The sequence below is a fragment of the Adiantum capillus-veneris genome, chromosome 19, assembly GCF_014529385.1.
Source record: "Adiantum capillus-veneris isolate H3 chromosome 19, ASM1452938v2, whole genome shotgun sequence".
NCBI lineage: Eukaryota > Viridiplantae > Streptophyta > Polypodiopsida > Polypodiales > Pteridaceae > Adiantum > Adiantum capillus-veneris.
The window spans coordinates 48,418,566-48,438,081 of NC_140949.1; the positions used below are offsets into that span (position 1 = coordinate 48,418,566).

Genomic DNA, 19,516 nt, shown 5'->3' on the forward strand with positions numbered 1-19,516 from the left:
GATCTTGGCTCTCGAGCCTTGGTCCAAAGAACCCTCCAGGAAGTATTATGGTTCGCATGATTGATACACGCACATTGTTCGAGTGTTTCATTCGCAACGGTTTCGTGTATTTTAGTCAGCATCGTTATGTGATCCCTTTTCCTAGGCATGACATATTGTATGTTGAGCACGTTTCTCTCATGGATGAGCACGAATGTATGCGGATTGTTCATGAAAAGCTGAAAGGTATGTATGTAAGGAAGTCACATTCCATGTCTCTTCCTTAGCATGACACAGTACCCGAAAGAGCACATGATAGTATGAGCACCAAGCATGGGCACTCCCATTGGGATTCGCCACAGTTGATTGATTTCGATCAAACAGAAGAGATTCGATCTCATTGTTTGCATGTGTTTGATGAACGGTTTGTCACTCCATCTCTATGTTCATCTACATTGCATACACAGTCTTTAGAGAAGACAATATTTTTTCCTTCACTTTACATGGAATGGGTATGTTCATGGTTTTGTGTTGGAAATGGTTTTAGGAATTTTCAGCCATGGAGATTCTTGAAGACGGAAGACGCAGGACTCTAGACGAAGTTGAAGCAAGGAAGGAGATTCAGAAGACTTTGTGTCGCTTTCGGCGCGGCCCAAAGAAGCAAGCGTTGTAGACCTTTATGAAGTTGAAGTACCGCACGACCCACACATCAGAGTGGGCCTGCGAAGAGTCCCTTCTAGGATTCCGGATGCTGTTCTCCCTCAACGCCCTATAGTTCGGTACCAGTACCTCACTTTGAAAAGGAGGGGATGTCACGTGACACATCCCAACCCTATGTGTTCGTGGACAAGCTACACCACAGCAGGGTTCAGTCAGTTCAATCAGTTTAGATTAGCAGTGATCTGGCACTTTTGTGAGTCTATTCGTAGACCGTGCATGCCCAGTCACTTAGCATAGATGCATATCCTCCAGTTGCACACAGCATGATCATTGGAATTCCAATCAAAATCCATTAGCATCAATTAGGGGAATTTTCCAGTGCATTTAGCCTATTTTCCTATTTTTGGTTATTTTCACTAATGATTTTTAAGTGACTTTCCAACAAAAGTAGGTAGGGCAATTTTGCTAAGTTAATATATAAGCAAACCCAAGTTAGCACTTTCTGGCAGAAGAGGCAGCAGGAGCTTCCCGCTCAACAGGCAACTTCTCAGCAGTACCTCCCAGCACCCCCAGCGTTTTGGATCCCATCCTCGCCGGGCAAGTTCCCATCCCCAGCATTTTCGCAGCATCAGATCGCCATCAAGTTTCCCCCTTCTGGCGCTTGTTTCCCCTGCAGATCTGCCCCTTCCTTAGCGTTTTGCTCACCAACGATCTGCCCCAAATCAGCGTTTTTACTAACGCTAGGGACTGCTGCAGATCAGCATTTTTTTAGCACCATCCACTAGCGTTTTTCAGCCACATGGAAACGCAGCTTCAGCAGTGATAAAACACAGAAATTCAGCAGTTCGAAACAGTCATTAGCAGATTCAGTCCCCATTGGTTGCAGAAGATCCCCATCTTTAGCCCTAGAAAACGCAGCCAAAACAGTCATTTTCAGCCACCAAAACAGTCCTGAAAACAGCAGTTAGAAGACCACAGATTTCAGCCATCAAGTCATCGTCGTCACCACCGTCGTCGTCGTCGGCATAGTCCAAGTTGCATCAGTCCATTGCATACGCATTGTACACCTTTGTGCAATCAAAGTAGACCACTCTCGCCGACGAGAGTGGGGCCTTCGGAGGAGGGTTTTACAACCTCTCGGTGTCGTATCTCTTCTCTCTCCTTCTCTCAGTCTCATTCACTTGCACGCACAATATCCACTCACTTTGTTCGTGATCATAGCACTCTCCATAAGACGGAAAGCTCTCTCTTTCCCTAAGAACTAAAAGGAACCTTGAGCAATAACGATCACTAATCTTGAGAAAAATACAACATTCATTCCGCTGCACCTAACAGGTTACTCTCAGCACCTCCAAACGATGCAGGTTGCGGTCTGGGGAACGTTTGGTTGTAAAAGGCCTCTATATCTCTCGGCCCGGACCTTTTTAGGTTATGCGGGAGGAGTGATGAGGAAGTCGTTGAATATCTCCCGGCCGGACCTTATTAGGTTATGCGGGAAGAGTGTTCATTGGCGAGTTTATGTTTCTATGTCTTGTAACATGCATATGTGAGCATTTGTGTTGGATTGCGATGTGCCAACCACTGAATATTCCTAATTGCTTGGGTATGTAATTTTAGTGCATCAAGACACCCATGGAAGATTAGTGCGGTCTGGGTGTGATGGCTAATTTTACTATGCCAGAATATCAAGAGTTCCAATCGAGACGAAAGGAGAAGCCAACTTGTTGATCAAAAGCGCCGAAAGGAGAAGCCAACAAAAAGAGCAAATTGATTGTCCCTCGGAATATTTTTACTAACTTGAGTTGTTTTGTAGATATGCTATAATCGCGGACGGTTACTTTCTTTCAAGAAGGGGGGATGTCACAAATTGCTGACATGTCAAGCCACTGAAGAACGGAGCCGACTTGTAGATCCCGGTTGAGGGGCCTAAACCCTAGAAGAAGCAGAAGAAGAATTGCGTGGGGAGCTAATGACGTGGCAAAGCTGTACGGAATCCCGGATTTCACGCTAGCATGCTGACGTGGCAGTTGTACGGATTTCCACAATTTCCGCTGACAGTGTTGACGTGGTAGTTGTACTGATTTCCGCGTTTTACACTGATGACGTGGCAACTGTACGGATTTCCGCAAAACGTGCTGGCAACTTTTGGCACTCTTTGACTAGTTGCTTTTGAGTTTGAAGCTTTTCACTGTAATTGCTTTTCAGGCCAAGGGCCTTTAAGTAAGTGTAGAGGGCTCAGTCTTTGGCACGCTTCAATGAGAAGGTGCAAAGCGCGAGTACCGTCATTGTACAGAGTTCAAGTAATAAAAAGAAATATGGAAAGGAGCGCCAAGCTTTGGGGCCAATACTCTTTGGGTGGAATTCCGCTACTCCGTGTCGCGTGTGCTCTCTCTCTCTCTTTCGGTTCAGTTGTTATTGAAGTGCTAAAAATCTCTTCAGTTTGTTCTTTCCTATTGGCACGTAGTGCCCGCCTTGTGACACTTTTGGAAAATTAGTGCATGGTTGTACAATTGTAGAGTGGATTAATAGTCTCATCAGTGGCTTGCTAGTTACATTGGTTTCAGAGCTTCAGTCGATTCTTCTTGTACGGAGACAAAGAACATTGAAGTAGCTCGGCGACGGTACTGAAGGATCCTAGCCACACACTCTCTCTCTCTCTCTCTCTCTCCTGCGCTGCCTCACCCTGCGCGCTGCCTCCCCTGCGTGGCTCCCTCCTGCGCGCTGCCTCCCCTGCGCGCTGCGCACTGCGCGCTGCTCCCTGCGCGTGGCCCCCTCCTGCGCGCTGCCTCCCCCCCCCCCCCCCCCTCCCCTGCGCGCTGCCCCATCCCTGCACGCTGCCCCACCCCTGTGTGCTGCTCCCTCCTGCGCGCTGCGCTGCTCCCTGCACGTCAAGACGACCAGCCCATCACTGAAAACACACACCCCATCCCCATCCCCTGCCCGCTGCCCCCTGCATACACACAAGCTGAGTGTTCTCTTCCCCTCTTCTTCACAATATGAAGAGAGGGTAGCTACGAAGCCAACCATGTCTTCCCCCATCATCAAGACGCCGACACCGACAAAGAAGACAACGTCCTTCATGCTCACGAATAAGAGGCTTGCACAATTGGAGAAGGACATGAAGGAATGGCGGATGGAGAGAGAAATATGGAAGGAGGAGAAAGCCAACTTCATCAAGCTATGGAACGAAGAGAAGGAGGACATGAGAGCGGAAATCCAAAATCTCAAAGAGGAGAAGGAGAGAAGGGAACGGGAGAACGAGAAGGAGAGGGAGAGATGGAGGAAAGAGCAAGAAGAGATGAAGGCACAAATCGATCTCCTTCATGCTTCCCTCACATCCCTCACCCCCGAGGAAGGAGAGATTAAAGGGGAGGCTAAGGAAGCCCTCAAGGAGGAGATCACCAAAGCCCTCACCGCAAGCATTGAGGACAAATTAGAGGCCACCAAAGAAGGATGGGTCGAAGTAGTCAAAAAGAACATCAAGAAGGTAGCAAGAGAGGAAGCCCAAAAAGATGAGGTACTCATCGTACACACAACCATCGAAGAGGAGAAGATGCGACAAGCTCGCCGTCTCAATGTGCGAGTGACCGGCATCAAAGAAGAAGAAGGGTCTACACCCGAAAGCGATGGGAAAGCTCTATGCAAGAAAGTGGGATACAAGGAAGAAGAGATCCCTTTCTCCAAAGTTTGGAGAGCCGGCAAAGATCCAAAGAAAAGAGCTCTCATCCTCCAATTCGCCTCCGAGGAGTCTCAAACTTCCTTCCTCCGAAAGAGGGTCATCTTGAGAGGGATAGACGGCCCCCCGATTTATCTTGCTGATGACCTCACAAAGATGCAACAAGATCACCGTCGCGCGTGCATGCCTCGAGTCCACCAAGCCCGCAAAGAAGGGAAGAAGGCAGTATATCGGGATGGTAGGGTTATCATTGATGGCAAGACCATCGCATAGGGACTCGCGGCCTGTGGGACACACGAGGAGATTCATGTCACGGTTTGGAATTGCAATGGAGACCTATGGACACACCCAGAGAGACTTGAGGAGGTGATGAGAGGTCGAGACATCATTCTACTTACAGAGACACACGAGAGCCCGGAGAGAGGGTTACCACGGATACATGGATTTCAGTGGGAGTCTCTACATCGAGGATGTATGCGCCAGCACACCACTCGCGGCTTAGGAGGAGTGGCCATACTCTTTAGACAGGGGCTTCACAGCAGACTACAGATTGTTGCCCGGGACCCACAGGCCCGCTACATGTGGATTCGCCTCGAGCTCTCACGAGACAGGATCGTCTACATTGCCCTTTGCTATTTTGCTCCCACAGGCTCCAGATTCGCCCCTATTGAGCAGGAGTCACCGTACGCATGCCTCACGGAGGAGATTATGGAGTACTCCACACTGGGTGAAGTCTTCCTTATGGGAGACTTCAATGCTCGTACACGCAGTGAGCAGTGTGAGACATATGACCATGAGGACCCAGAGACACTACACACTCTAGATGAGGAGGCTACTATGAGAGACACAGCAGACAGAGCTCCAGTCACAGCTTACGGACGACATCTACTTCGACTTGGCTCCCAGCACCGTCTCGTTATTTATAACGGAATGGTCCAGTGGCCCACCTCAGGGGGCCTGACTTGTATGCCACATGGAGTTGCAGAAGGAGGGGGGAGTACAGTCGACTATATTCTGGGACCCAGGGAGGCTACACACCTTATCACATCCTTCACCATTCCACCCATACCCATCGGAGCCGACCACACATACCTCTCTTTCTCCATCACCGGAGATACCATCACACACAACTCCACAACACGCACTCCACACACCACCATCCATTTCACACATGAGTTAGCCTCTATTTACTCAGCCAAGGTCGAACATGGCCTATGTCTCCTCCACCCATCCACACCACTCTCAGTTCTCACATCACATATCTCTTCCGTTCTCCACACTTCAGCTATTAGCTCTTTTCCACACACCACTCACACAGGACGCACTCCCCCCCCCGGGGCTATGCCTCAGAACCGCTGGTATGATGATGAGTGCAGAGAGCTATACCGACGCCTCCATGCACGGCGAGCCCTAGGAGAGATCACAGAGAGAGAGGCCAGACGGCATATGAAGACGCTGACACGCCAAAAGCGGCGAGCATTCGAAGAGGCACAGGAGCTTGAGCTATACCGCCTATTCATGAGCATGGATAGCGCGACGGCATGGCGCACCCTGCGCGAGCCACGTCCGACTACAGCTATTGAGGATCCACAGATATGGCATGATTATGCAGAGCGACTTTATGAAGTGCCAGGGCAGCCTCCTATTCCACAACCACACGAGCCTCGTCCCACGTGCTCCTCCTTCTTTACAGCAGAGATGGTAGAGAGGGCCATACGCCGCATGCAGCACAGACGATCAGCTGACCATACTGGATTACAGAGTGAGCACATCATTTATGCGGCCTCCACTATCGCCCCGTTGATTGCACATGTCTTCAACCGGGCTATAGGGGAGGGCTTCCCAGAGGAGTGGACACAGCACACCATAGTGCCTATCCACAAATCTGGCGACACCCTGGACCCAGGGAACTACAGGACTATCATGATTGGCCACACGATGGCCAAGCTATATGGAGCAGTACTTGAGGCACAGCTCAGCTGCTACGCAGAGATCGAGGGTTTACGAGCTCCAGGCCAAGCAGGTTTCAAACGAGCTTTCTCCACCATTGACCACATCTTCGTTCTGCGCTGCCTCATTGATGGGGCAAAGGCGCGGAAGAAGAGGCTTTACTGCTGCTTTGTGGACTTCCGCAAGGCCTTTGACACAGTCCCACGCGAGAGACTCTTCCAGCGCCTTCACAGCATTGGGGTACCAACAGAGATGATTTGGGCCATATATGCTCTATATGAGAGGGTGACGGGTCGGGTTCGTTGCCCAGGCGGTTTTTCAGAGACCATTGCTAGCACCATTGGTGTTAAGCAAGGATGCCCACTCTCCCCGACACTCTTTGGGCTATACATCGACGAGATCTCCGACTACATACTGCGAGCAGGGGGAGAGGGGAGCGACTTGGCAGGTACCCCGGTCCACATCATGTTATATGCTGATGATATTGTGTTGATTTCAGAGTCACCCGAGGGCTTGCAACGCCATCTTGAGGCCTTGGACGAATTCAGCACACACAGGGGGTTGACTGTGAACCTTGGCAAAACCAAGGTTATGATCTTTCACACATCCAGTGCAGTGAGGAGCGCCGCCACCTTCACAGCAGCAGGAGGACAGGTTGATGTAGTCACCTCCTATGTCTACCTTGGCATCACATTCACCAGCCTACCAGGACCCTTCACTATGAGGCAGGCTGCTGTTGACAGGCTCACCCGAGGATATGCAGCTCTGGCCATGCTAGAGCGGAGGTGCCACCAGGCACACTTTCAGGAGCCCCGCACGAAGGGGTGGCTTTTCGACACCTTAGTCACCCCGGCCTTGATGTACTCGGCGGCAGTATGGGCACCAGGATTGACAGCTGACCAGTGGACACAACTTGAGAGACCACAGGTACATATGATCTCACGCTTGCTCCGCAGCAAGAAGACAGTGCCACACGACATTATTAGAGCCGAGCTCGCCACACCACCTATGGTTGTAGAGGCACTATTCCAGACAGTTTGCTTCATCCAGAGGATGAGAGAGCTACCTCCTGACAGACTTACCCGTAGAGCATTTGAGGCAGCTATACAGCTATCAGAGAGTGGGCATGAGAGAGCATGGTACTCACAGGTCAGAGCATGGTTTGAGGGACACGGTCTTGACATGGAGAGCCTACCACCATTCCAGTACGACCCCCACTCACCATATGTTCACCTCTCTCGCAGTGAGAGGAACTTGGTATTGAGACAGGATCTGTGGCAGCTATACACTAGGAGAGTCTGGGAGGCACCTAGCTTGGGGACGAGGATGTCAGATTACAGCGACCAGTTTCTCACCATATTGTCTGGGGGGTTCATACAGAGACCACGCTACATGGACACATATATGCCACATAGCTCACGGGTGGCGATTGGTCAGCTGAGAGTGGCTTCACACAAGCTAGAGATTGAGATCGGGAGACATACTGGTGTTCCCAGGGGGGAGCGAATCTGCAGAGCCTGCACAGAGGAGGTGGAGAGTGAGGAGCACTTTGTATGTAGATGCAGAGCATACACTGAGATCAGAGGCAGGTATGAGGCCCTATTTAGAGGACAGCCCACTCTCCGAGAGATCATGGAATCTCGAGATCAGAGACAGCTCGGACGTTTCTTACTAGAGATACAGAGCCATCGGGACACACTACTACAGCCACACACAGCTACACAGACAGAGGGGAGACAGTCGCAGCTCACAGACTTCTTTCAGAGGATTTCCGCCGCCCCCTCACCAGACACTCAGAGGGGAGTGACACTCCCACAGGCGGAGGTGAACCGAGCTAGACGTCGACCACGAGTCACAGGCTACAGGGGCACGAGCTCCCACCACCGACAGATCGAGGAGATCCGAGCCCGGGAGCGCCGTGCCACTGAGGAGCGAGTGGCTCAGATGAGGGCTGACCCGACAGCTTTCATCCGGGTAGCCTTGGCACCAGACCCACCCATGTACCACATCTTACACCCCCCCATTAGTACAGGATGGAGCTAGATAGCTTGATGCATTCTCATGATTGTACTACCTTGAGCATACAGACATGCATATACCCCTAGAGATAGAGCTCCATCCCTCCTCAGATACTCCACTACCTACATTCAGCCCAGTTTTGTATCAATTTTGTTTCATTCATTTTTCATTTGTCTTTCCGATAGACGGATGACATACACACAATGTACATTTGATTTGTCTCATAGGCCGATTTCGGCCTGACATAGACGTTAAAAATCTTTCTTTCTTTCTTTCTTTCTCTCTCTCTCTCTCTCTCTCTCTCTCTCTCTCTCTCTCTCTCTCTCTCTCTCTCTCTCTCTCTCTCTGTGTACACAGTTTCTGGACAGCCGCCCCTCCCCGACCCCCCCGATCCATGCCCACACACATGTTCTTTTGTTTTTTTCACCGTTGAGATGGTGAGGAAGGCCATTAACAGGATGAGGACTGGGAGAGCATATGATCATGATGGCTTAGTGGCTGAGCATTTCATACATGCCAGAGATCTACTAGCAGAGCTTCTAGCAGTTATGTTTAATCGTGCCATGTGTGAGGGCTTACCTGATACTTGGAGCCTTTCTACAATTGTACCCATCTTCAAGTCAAGAGACCCTATGGAGCCTGGGAATTATCGCACTATCATGATTGGACACACATTGGCACGATTGTACGCATCCATTCTTGAGCAGCAGCTGAGTAGATGGGCAGAGAGGGAAGGGATACGTGCAGTTGGGCAGGCAGGTTTCAGGAGAGGCTTTTCTACTCTTGACCATATCTTGACACTCAGAGCCATCATTGAGGAGGGCAGATCTCATGGGAGACGGATCTATTGTAGCTTTGTGGACTTCCGCAAAGCATTTGACACAGTACCCAGAGCTAGATTGATGCGCAGATTACAGGAGATGGGAGTACCCACAGAGCTCATTTGGGGGATCATGGCATTGTACAAGTCAGTAGTGGGGCATGTACGCACCCCAGAGGGCTTGTCCGCACCGGTTCACTCCACTATTGGTGTGAAGCAAGGCTGCCCGCTCTCTCCTACTCTATTTGGTATGTATGTGGATGAGGTTGCTGACTACATTGAGAGAGATGGTGATAGAGGTGCACAGCTCGCAGGGACAGGGATTCCACTATTGCTCTATGCTGATGATATTGTGTTGATGTCCGACTCTCCAGAGGGGATGCAACGTCACTTGGATGCTCTACATAGATTTGCCCACGAAAGTGGTTTGTCTGTCAACCTTGGTAAAACCAAGGTCATGGTATTTAATACCACCCCACAATGGATGAGGAGGTCAGCGCCCGCATTCACATACGGCCAGGAGACGGTGGAGTACACAGATGCTTACACTTACCTTGGAGTGGTTTTTAGTGGACCAGCATTTTCACTGAGTAGAGCAGTAGAGACTACCCCACAGTGGATCAGGAGGTCAGCGCCCGCATTCACATACGGCCAGGAGACGGTGTAGTATACAGATGCTTACACTTACCTTGGAGTGGTTTTTAGTGGACCAGCATTTTCACTGAGGAGAGCAGTAGACACTAGATTGACCAGAGCCCATGTAGCATTGGGCAGATTGGAGAGGATGTGTTCACAGGTTCAGTTTCAAGAGCCTCGGACGAAGCTCTGGCTATTTGATACTTTAGTGGCGTCTGCATTGCTCTATGGAGCTGAGATATGGGGGCCTTCATTGGATCATCACGGGAGGACAGGTCGCACTGATGGGTGGGGGGCATAGTTACCAGGAACGGGAAACCGGAACGGGAACGGGGAATGGGAACACGGAACAAAATGCCATTCCCTGTTACGGGTACTCACATTTGAAACACGGAACGGGGATTCGGAACGGGAACTTGGAACGGGAACGGGGAACGGAGACCTGAAAGCGGCCATTCCCTGTTACTATGGTGGGGGGACATGGAGAAGCCTTTGGTCTCTATGATCTCACGGCTCATTAGAGCCAAGGCTTCAGTACCACGTGCCATTATCCGAGCAGAGCTTGCTGCCCCCCCACTAGTAGTTGAGGCGCTTACCAAATTTGTCTCCTTCATACACCGCATGTGGGAGCTTCCCAGAGACAGATATGACCGCCTTGCACTTGAGTCCTCTCGACATTTAGCCATGCAGGGAGATACAGCATGCTGGTATGGTGAAATGACATCATGGTTTCAGGCGCATGGATTCAGCATAGACAGATTGCCCCCCTTCCAGTACTCATTAGAGGCACCCTCTCTGTCTCTTACACAGTCCGAGATCACCAAGCTCATCCGACAAGACCTGGCTCAGCTAGACATCAGGAAGACATGGATACAACCAGCGCAGGAGTTGGGCACGAAGATGGCTTTCTACAGAGAGCATCTTCTCCAGCTTACAGAGGACGGTTTTGTGGCGAGGCCCAGATACATGGACACTCACTTGTCTCATGGGATACGATGTGCTATTGGCCAGATACACACATCTTCACACCAACTGCGGATCGAGACTGGGAGATACAATGGAGTACCAGCAGAGGCCAGAACATGCCCCCTGTGTGTCATGGAGCCAGAGACAGAGTTGCACTACACATGCCACTGCCCTGTCTACTACGAGATACGAGGCCGCTTCCACTGCTTGTTCAGAGAAGGCTTTGGACCACTCTCCAGAGTCATGCAGTACGAGGATCAGAGATGCTTGGGTTTGTTTCTACTCGAGCTGCGCCGACACAGAGAGAGCTTGATGAGAGGAGAGGCTAGCCAGTCTCAGAGACACATCACAGACTTCTTTAGAGCAGACACTGGACACCCGGAGGAGCCACTACCACAGCAGAGCGTGTCGCCTCACACCAGAGGCACACTGATCGACCAGGCGACCGAGCTGGGGAGATCCAGACACCCACGACTGCGGAGGACTACACAGTATCAACGAAGGCTGCATCAGAGGCTTCGGATCACTTTGGCCCGACATGCACGACGCCCGGTCAGACTACTGACCATGGAGGAGATTGATGAGATCTGCCAGCGACCGATGCTGGATCTCTTGTGATTTACCTACCCCAGCTAGCTGCTCTCCCCCGTTCACACCTAGCAGTCAAGGATTCCATAGTATATTTGTTTTGTCATTTTGTCATTTTGTTACTCTGACTTTGTATCAGATCCACCACATTGTAACTTTTTGGTCTCATAGGTCACTTTGGCCTTTTGAAGACGTTAATATAACATTTCATTTCATCTCTCTCTCTCTCTCTCTCTCTCTCTCTCTCTCTCTCTCTCTCTCTCTCTCTCTCTCTCTCTCTCGGACTCGGCTTCTTCTCGGCCTCCTTGGGGTGCCCTATGGGAGTACCCTCAACACCAACAGCTCCGCCCCCACCCCCCTTCTCGCAAGCCACACCCCTCCACTGTGCTCCTGTTGTGGTGTTACTGCGGTGCTTCTGCTGCTGCGACCTCGAGCCCAGCCCGCCTCTACGCTGCTACTGCGGTGCTTCTATTACGAGCCAGGCTATGCTCCCCTTTCCCACAACAAGCTGAGCAGGGACGGTGCTGGTTTGTGTTGCTACTCTAGCCACCGACCTCGATGCCCCTGCCCTATCAAGCTCGACACCTAGTCACTAATAAGAAAACGAGAGGCTCTTCTCACGGGAAAGCCGGAGGTTCCAAGTTCGGCCCACCCCTCAAGCAAGCAACCGGTGTCGTCTCTCTCAACCTAAAAAGTACAAGGCATTTCTTGGGCTTCTCCAAGTTGCGATACAATGCAGCGGCTCTCTCTCCCCGTTTAAGCAGACACGGCTTTTCGTGCCCACCCCATGGGTGAATCCAATGGATTGTCTCCATGCTCAAGTTCGAGAGCTCAAGGATGAGAACGCGGAACTCAAGGAACGTCTTGCAGCCCTTGAAACGCGTCTCTCTTCTACTTGGCGAAAGCAAGCTGATAACGACCACCTTCTCGCCAAGGCAAAGGAAGTCGAGCACACCCTCACCACAAGGGTGGCCAACCTTACCACTCAAGTTCATGAAGCAACCGTCGCCGTCTCCTCCAAGGTAGAAAAGTGCATGCAAGAACGTCGTCGACGTGAAGGACTAGCACTCTCCATCCGCATCGATGGCTTGCCCTCTACTTGGTGGGGAGAGAACGACGACTACACCTCGTTACTAGTCAAGCTCAACCAAGCCATTCACCCAACAGAGCTCGACCCCAACACGATTGAGAAGTTTCACCATGACAACCGCACCAACCAAGGCATCTTGGTCTTCAAGACTAAAGAGGCAACAAGCACGACTTCTCAAGGGCACCAAAGTATGGATAAGTGAGGCCTTGACCCCCGCCCAACTCAAAGTCAAGAAGCAAGAACTCCAAAAGGTTGGAGAAGCACTAGCAACCGGTAAATGGGCCGTCTATCGAGGTGGCAAGGCCATCATTGAGGAATTTTGGGCTCCGAAAACTCCCAAGACACCTTCCCCTTCTCCCTCCCCTAAGTGAAATATGTCACAATTATGTTGTATCCACATCAGTCATGATTCTCCATGTACTCCTCTAGTAAGAGGTCCAGCTATGTATGTTTTCTTGGTCCCATAGGTCAATATTTGACCTCCGAGGACAATAATGAAATATCTCTCTCTCTCTCTCTCTCTCTCTCTCTCTCTCTCTCTCTCTCTCTCTCTCTCTGCCCCCATAGCATAGCAGCACCAGAGGCACCAAAGGCATACTGCTTGATCGGGCGATAGAGTTGGGGCGATCCCGTCGCCCACGGATGAGGGGACCCTCTCAACATCGACGCAGATTGCGACAAAGGATCCATACCATACTGGCGCGACATAGGAGCCATCCCGATAGAGTGCTTACCTTGGAGGACATTGAACCTCTATAGCCTTTTGGATACTGATGTATATGTATATAATGCCTCTACTGTCAGAGAGCTCCATTGTATCAGCTCACCCTTTGTATTCCCTTTGTATCAACTTTCACCCCACCCCTACCCACTATTTTCTTTTCAGTTCTTTGTACTTTTTGTACCCAGACCTGGTATTAGATTCACCACATGTAACCTTTTGGTCTCATAGGTCATTTTGGCCTTTTGAAGATGTTAATATTACATTTCATTTCTGCCTATAAAGGCACCTTTGTACTATTCATTTGAAATGTAATGCAAGCTAGGGTTTTCTTTTTCAGTTATGACTGCTACTCTGGTTTTTACTCAAGTTACTATAGGTTGAGCAAGCTTGTGAAGGTTACCAACAGTCGGAGCAACACATTTTACATGAATGGCATAAAATTGTATATTTTTGCATTCCTCTTTTTTTGTTTGTGATGTGTTACTTAGATGCAAGTCCTGCCACCTTGTGGATTATGTATGCTATGCCCAAACCAATTACCCCTCACCATTTGTAGAATAAATGCCAAGTCATTTTAATCAACTTAAAATCATGATGGAGTTATCTGTTATAGCCGTGAAGGGTCAATTAACGACAAGGATGTTATTTTTGGCTCATTGTAATGGCAGGGCAATTAACGACAAGGATGTTATTTTTGGCTCATTGTAATGGCAGGGCAACTAATGAGCAAACCAGTCCCCTTGAATCTGGTTGAATGACTTTTGTTACAGAAAAGATGAGAGCTGCAATAGCCGATAAGAAACTTTTTTTTCTTAAAGTAGAATGATCTGGCTTGAATTTGGTTAATTTTTACTGGTTTTAGGTGATTTTTTACTCAAAATTTACATGCTAGCTTTCATTCTTGCGTTGAAGTATTCGAATTTATGTGTCTTTGACTCGTATCTAGTTCAGCAAGGGTCTTATTATTATTTTTGAAGTTGAGAAAATAAGCAAGCACTTAACATCTTTTTCATATCTGAGTGCAGAGTTTGGTGGCGGCGAGAGTAGATTTCTCAAACAAATGGCATATGATTGCTGTCGCATGGAAGATCCTCTTTAGAAAGTTCAAGTAGATGGTTGTTTGACGAAAGCAAGATTACAGCAAGGCTGTTTTCTTGTGGCTGGGTAGTGTTGTATCACTAAGGTCAACAAGAGATTAGCTCTTAGTGGATTCACAAAGGGGCCGGTGGTACCAATACCAGTCAAGACAGGTCTGTCAATAAATTAGGTGCTCAAATTTCATGTAGACTCTATTCTACCAAACATTGACAGCTTTAGTGACCTCCCATTTGTCTTTTCAAGGCTAATTTGAGCTTCAAAGCTTTTATTGGATAGAGCAGGGACCAACAGATGATGGGCATGTGGAAGGTTATGAATAGAAATTTGGAGCCACTTTATTACAAGCCCTTTTCAAGAATAAATAAAACCAGGCTTGTAAGGTTTCTCCTTTATGCATATTACTTAACACTCTCAAGTGCAAAAGCATAATCACTTTTCCTTGTGTCTCAATATGTATCATTTTGTAATATGTAGTTCATCCTTGTGGAGAGCACTTTCATTTGAAGCAATTTGTACTTATCTTTTTTAACCCACTTATGGCAATGTAATGACAAATATGTATTTGACATCAGCCTCAATAGGGCATTAATATGACTTTCTTTCTTGCGTTTCGGAGGTCAATATGAGATTTCACCTCGTCTTTCAGCCATATGGGGAGCCTAGACTCTATTTGAGCACAAGGGTTCACTACTGTACTCAACCCTATGTCTGCTTTTCCCATCTACATGGCAGTGTTCCCAAATAACTCTTTTGTATGCAAAGTGGAAATTTTGAGCTTCAAAAAGTTTATAGGTTTTAAAAAAAAATTACAGATCTTTTTGAAAATTATAATTATAACAAGAATAATAAACTAGCAGGTTTTTCAAAGTGTAAATTTTTATCTCATAGGTGACCTTTTGGGGGTCAAAACACTCCACCTCGTGGTCCCATGCCTTTGGTTCCACCCAAAGGACCAATGTTGCGTGATCGAAAGTCGTCTCTCTCTCTCTCTCTCTCTCTCTCTCTCTCATGGGTCTCTCACTATTTTTAGGGTTTAATCACTTCTTCTTTGTTGTTTTTAAGGTTGTAAAATTGCTTTTTGGCTGTTTTTAGGGTTTTGTCACTTTTTTTTTTTTTAATGGGTTTGAAATTGTTTTTTTGCTGTTTTTTAGTGTTTCGTCACTGTTTTCTTGTTTTAAGGGTTTCGTCCTCGTCTCTTGCTATTTTTTAGGGTTTCGTCATTGTTTTTTGCAATTTTTTAGGGTTTTATATTTGTGTTTTACTGTTTTTCAAGGTTTCACAAGCGTTTCTTGCTATTTTTTAAGGGTTTTTTGTTATTTTGTTGTTTTACTCTCTCTCTCTCTCTCTCTCTCTCTCTCTCTCTCTCTCTCTCTCATGGAAAGCATCGGAGAAGTGCCAACGGCTTCCCCCATGTGTAAGAATATGAATCTTTCGTCGACCGCCCACAAAGCCTATTTCATGCGGACATGGAAGAGGATGTCGGCAATGGAGAAGGAAATGAGAGAAAGGAGAAACGAAGTGGAAGAGTGGAGGAAGGAGAGGAGCACTATTCTTCAAAGACTGAAGAAAGAGATGGCATGTGTAGGAGGATTGCTTCGTTCGAGGAGAAAGTAGTCATCCAAGATTCCATCATCCGAAATCTACAAGCAAAAAGTGGGCGGCTCGAAGAAGGTGAAATTCAGTCATCCATAATGGAATAATTGAATACCATGAGAGAAGAAATACGGGTTATCAAGGAAGGTGAGGAGAAGAAGTCATAGGCCGCGGTCATCTCTGCAACACAAAAGAAAGTAGAGGAGGCCGAAAAATGAATTGAGGTCGCCAAGAAAAGGAAAGGTAAGGAAGCTCCTTGTACATCCACTCTTATTAACATGACCCTCAAAGAGGAACAAAGGAGGAGGATTCGGGCTCTACATGTGAGAGTAACCGGCCTCAAGGACATAAACAATGTGGAAAAAGAGGTCACAAGCCTCACATCCATGATTGGGGTGGATAATCCTTCACACACAAAGGCACACAAAGTGGGCAAGAAGAGTGATGGCCCGGGAGAATCTTCAAAAGGGAGAGCTCTCATACTACGCTTCCCCTCCTTGGAAGAGAAGAATGAATTTTTGAGAAAGAGGCCTACTCTCAAGAAAACAGGTATTTTCCTCGGTGATAATCTCACTCTCTCACAGCTTGCGCATATGAGAGAGGTAATGATAGACATTACGGCGATAAGGGAGAAGGAAAGATGGCCTTTTATAGAGTTGGTCGGGTGGTGATTGTAGATCAGCGCTCTACATGACGGTGTGAGACCTATGGGACCACACTGAAGATGGCTATTTGGAATCGTAATGGATCTATGAGGTTGGATGTTGGTGCCTTTGAGGAAAGTTTTAGAGACAGAGACATTGTTTTCTTCTTAGAGACTCACTAGGCCCCTAGACAGCTTATGCCTCATGTGGTGGGATAAAGATGGGAGACAGCCCACAAGAGAGTTGCAAGATCTGAGCATGGGAGTAGAGGTTTAGGAGGAGTAGCAATGCTATTTAGAAAGGAGTTACAACAACTACTACATATTGTACGGAGATATGATCATGCTAGATACACGTGGGTGAGGTTGAGAGTTGACATAGGCCGATTTCTATACAGCCATATGTTACTTCCCCCAGTACGTCAGTATATGATGCATCCAAAGGACAAGTCGCCTTTCTCTATACTAGATGATGGTATATGGGAGTTTTCTTGGGATGGTGATATCATTCTCCTAGGGGACTTCAATGAACGAACGGGCAACTCAGTCTTCTATGATACTTCAAATGAGATGCTTAGAGAGCTGGATGTGGGTGAGTTGGGGCTTGACAGATGCTCACATGACAGAGAGCAAACGGAGTATGACGGAGATGACGACTACACATGGGTTAGCCATACTTAATGGATTACAACGATTTCTTGGAGCAGCCGATTTCACATGCTTTCCACACAAACATGGGGCTAGTACAGTGGACTATGTTATGGCACAACTGAGCTTTATTCCTTGTATTAACTCCATTCACAAAAAAGATTTTAAATTTTATTTTGAGGGGAAAAAACCCTTGAGTTTCTTAAGAGAAAGGGGCCATTTATTACCTCATAGGATGTGAGTACATGAGTGGTTTGAATACCCTTTGAACATACATGCAGATTATTCCTTGTAGGTGACCCCCCTAAGCCCCTTCCAATCTTTATGAGATGAAATTAATGGAAAACACAATAGAAATACAAATAAGAAAATGTGGAACAAACAGAGCCCCCAAAAAAACCCACAACGTGCAGTATTTCAAAAGCTGTAATACAAGGACCTCACTTCTCTCAAAGAGATCTAGAAGCATCAGGGGTCCACCTTGGTGATATGATATGCAAAACTGCTTCTCAACTCCTAGACATATGATGTGCAAAGCCCATTTATAAGCTTTTGCCTCTTTTCTAGTCTGCTCAAGATCCAATTTGTCGCCACTGAGCTTTTTAGTTCAGTCCATGTGTCGGTTGTGTAGAAAAGCTTCATCAATCTCTTGAAACAATTAGTGTGCTTGGTGCTAGAACATCACCTTTCCTAGCATCAATCATTTGGTTGAGGCTAACGGCGAGAAGCCTTGAAAACACTTGTCTACTTTGTGATCCTGGGTCATGATACATGGTCGAGCCAAAGCTTATATATACATATACATCACTTAATATAAATATTAGAACGTCCCTTTACTTGAGAAGCGTCGTTATATGGGTGGGTTTTGGCTGAAGGCAAAAGGTTTGCTCACTCGTTTCCTATGGCCTCTTGGATATACATAGAGTGGAGGTAATGTTTGCAAGATGATGGAGGGGGCAATTGACAACTCATTGGTTGCCTTGCCAAGGGGAAAGCATTTTTTCCGCCTTTGCCATTGTAAAAGAGAGTGACAATCTCAAGCCCCTCAAACTATTGCTGCATACTGCAATTAAGTATCGAGGGCTTTGGAGATGACACGAGTAGCTATGGTAGACAAGGTGTGGATGAAGTGGATGATCACCTAGCTACACCTACCTTGTTGCCATTGCTTATCTCTCCTATGCTTGGGGAAAGGTAAGGGAGCATGATGCCTCCATCTTGTTTGATCACCTAGCTACACCTACCTTGTTGCCATTGCTTATCTCTCCTATGCTTGGGGAAAGGTAAGGGAGCATGATGCCTCCATCTTGTTTGACCTTGGCTCTACTCACAACTTCATATCAAAGGTAAGTGGATGATCACCTAGCTACACCTACCTTGTTGCCATTGCTTATCTCTCCTATGCTTGGGGAAAGGTAAGGGAGCATGATGCCTCCATCTTGTTTGACCTTGGCTCTACTCACAACTTCATATCAATGGAGTTGGCCACCAAGTTGGACATTCAAGCTTTCGAGATGAGAGATACTGTAAGTGCCAATACAGCTTTCAAGGGACAACAAGCCTCCGTTACTCCCTTGATTGGGAAGTTGAGGCTTCATGTCCAAAGCTACGTCGACAAAGAAGATTTTTTCATCTCTCCTCTCCAACATGAGGATGTTATCCTAGGGGCACCATGGTTGAACCGCATGGCTGCCAACATGAAGTTCCCTGAAAGGAGAATCTATATATATAGGGAAAAGAGCACGTATATAGATGCTAGTGAGTCTAATCGTACTATACCACTTGTAAATCCTCCTGTTTTTTATAAATCAATGAAAAGCTCAGTTTCTACGTACCTGATTTTTGTCAAAGAGTCCCTACTAAAAGGTCCTAATGTTTCATTAAATGTATATGGTAGTAATCAAGAAGAGTCACACTTATCTAATTGTCTAAATGGATTCCAAGATGTGTTCATTGATAAATATCCCTATGGACTTACCTTCAAAACGAGGGGATGATGACCATCGAATTGAGCTCCTACCAAGAAGCTCACTGTCTAACAAGCCTCCTTATCGAGTTTCCCAAGCTCAACAAGAGGAGATCATGAAGCAAGTACAAGAATTGGTAGACAAAGGGATGGTGAGGACTAGCACCTCTCCCTTTTGTTCTCCAGTCCTTTTAGTGCAAAAGAAAGATGGTACATACCGCATGTGTGTGGACTATCGAGCACTAAATAATATCACTATCGAAAACACATTTCCCGTACCTCGGATAGAAGAAATGTTTGCTAAGCTACAAGCCTCTACCTACTTCAGTAGGATTGACCTTAAAAGTGGCTATCATCAAATAAGGATAGTGAATGAAGATATCCTAAAGACCGCGTTTCGTACAACGTTTGATCTTTATGAATATCTAATCATGCCTTTTGGCTTGACTAATGTACCAAC

The 19,516-nt window shown here is 47.5% G+C and overlaps 1 protein-coding gene and 1 pseudogene across 1 annotated transcript in view; both read left to right on the plus strand.

Annotated features, from left to right (window-relative positions):
• The window catches only part of LOC147433975 (uncharacterized), a 56,943-nt gene extending 42,127 nt beyond the window's left edge, over nt 1-14,816 (plus strand). The window contains exon 4 of the mRNA XM_086490604.1: nt 14,134-14,816. The gene's annotated coding sequence lies outside the window, so the exon portion shown is untranslated. The remainder of the gene's footprint in view (nt 1-14,133) is intronic.
• Nucleotides 11,612-12,813, plus strand: LOC147433977 (uncharacterized; annotated as a pseudogene).
• Nucleotides 14,817-19,516: the final 4,700 nt, after the last annotated feature.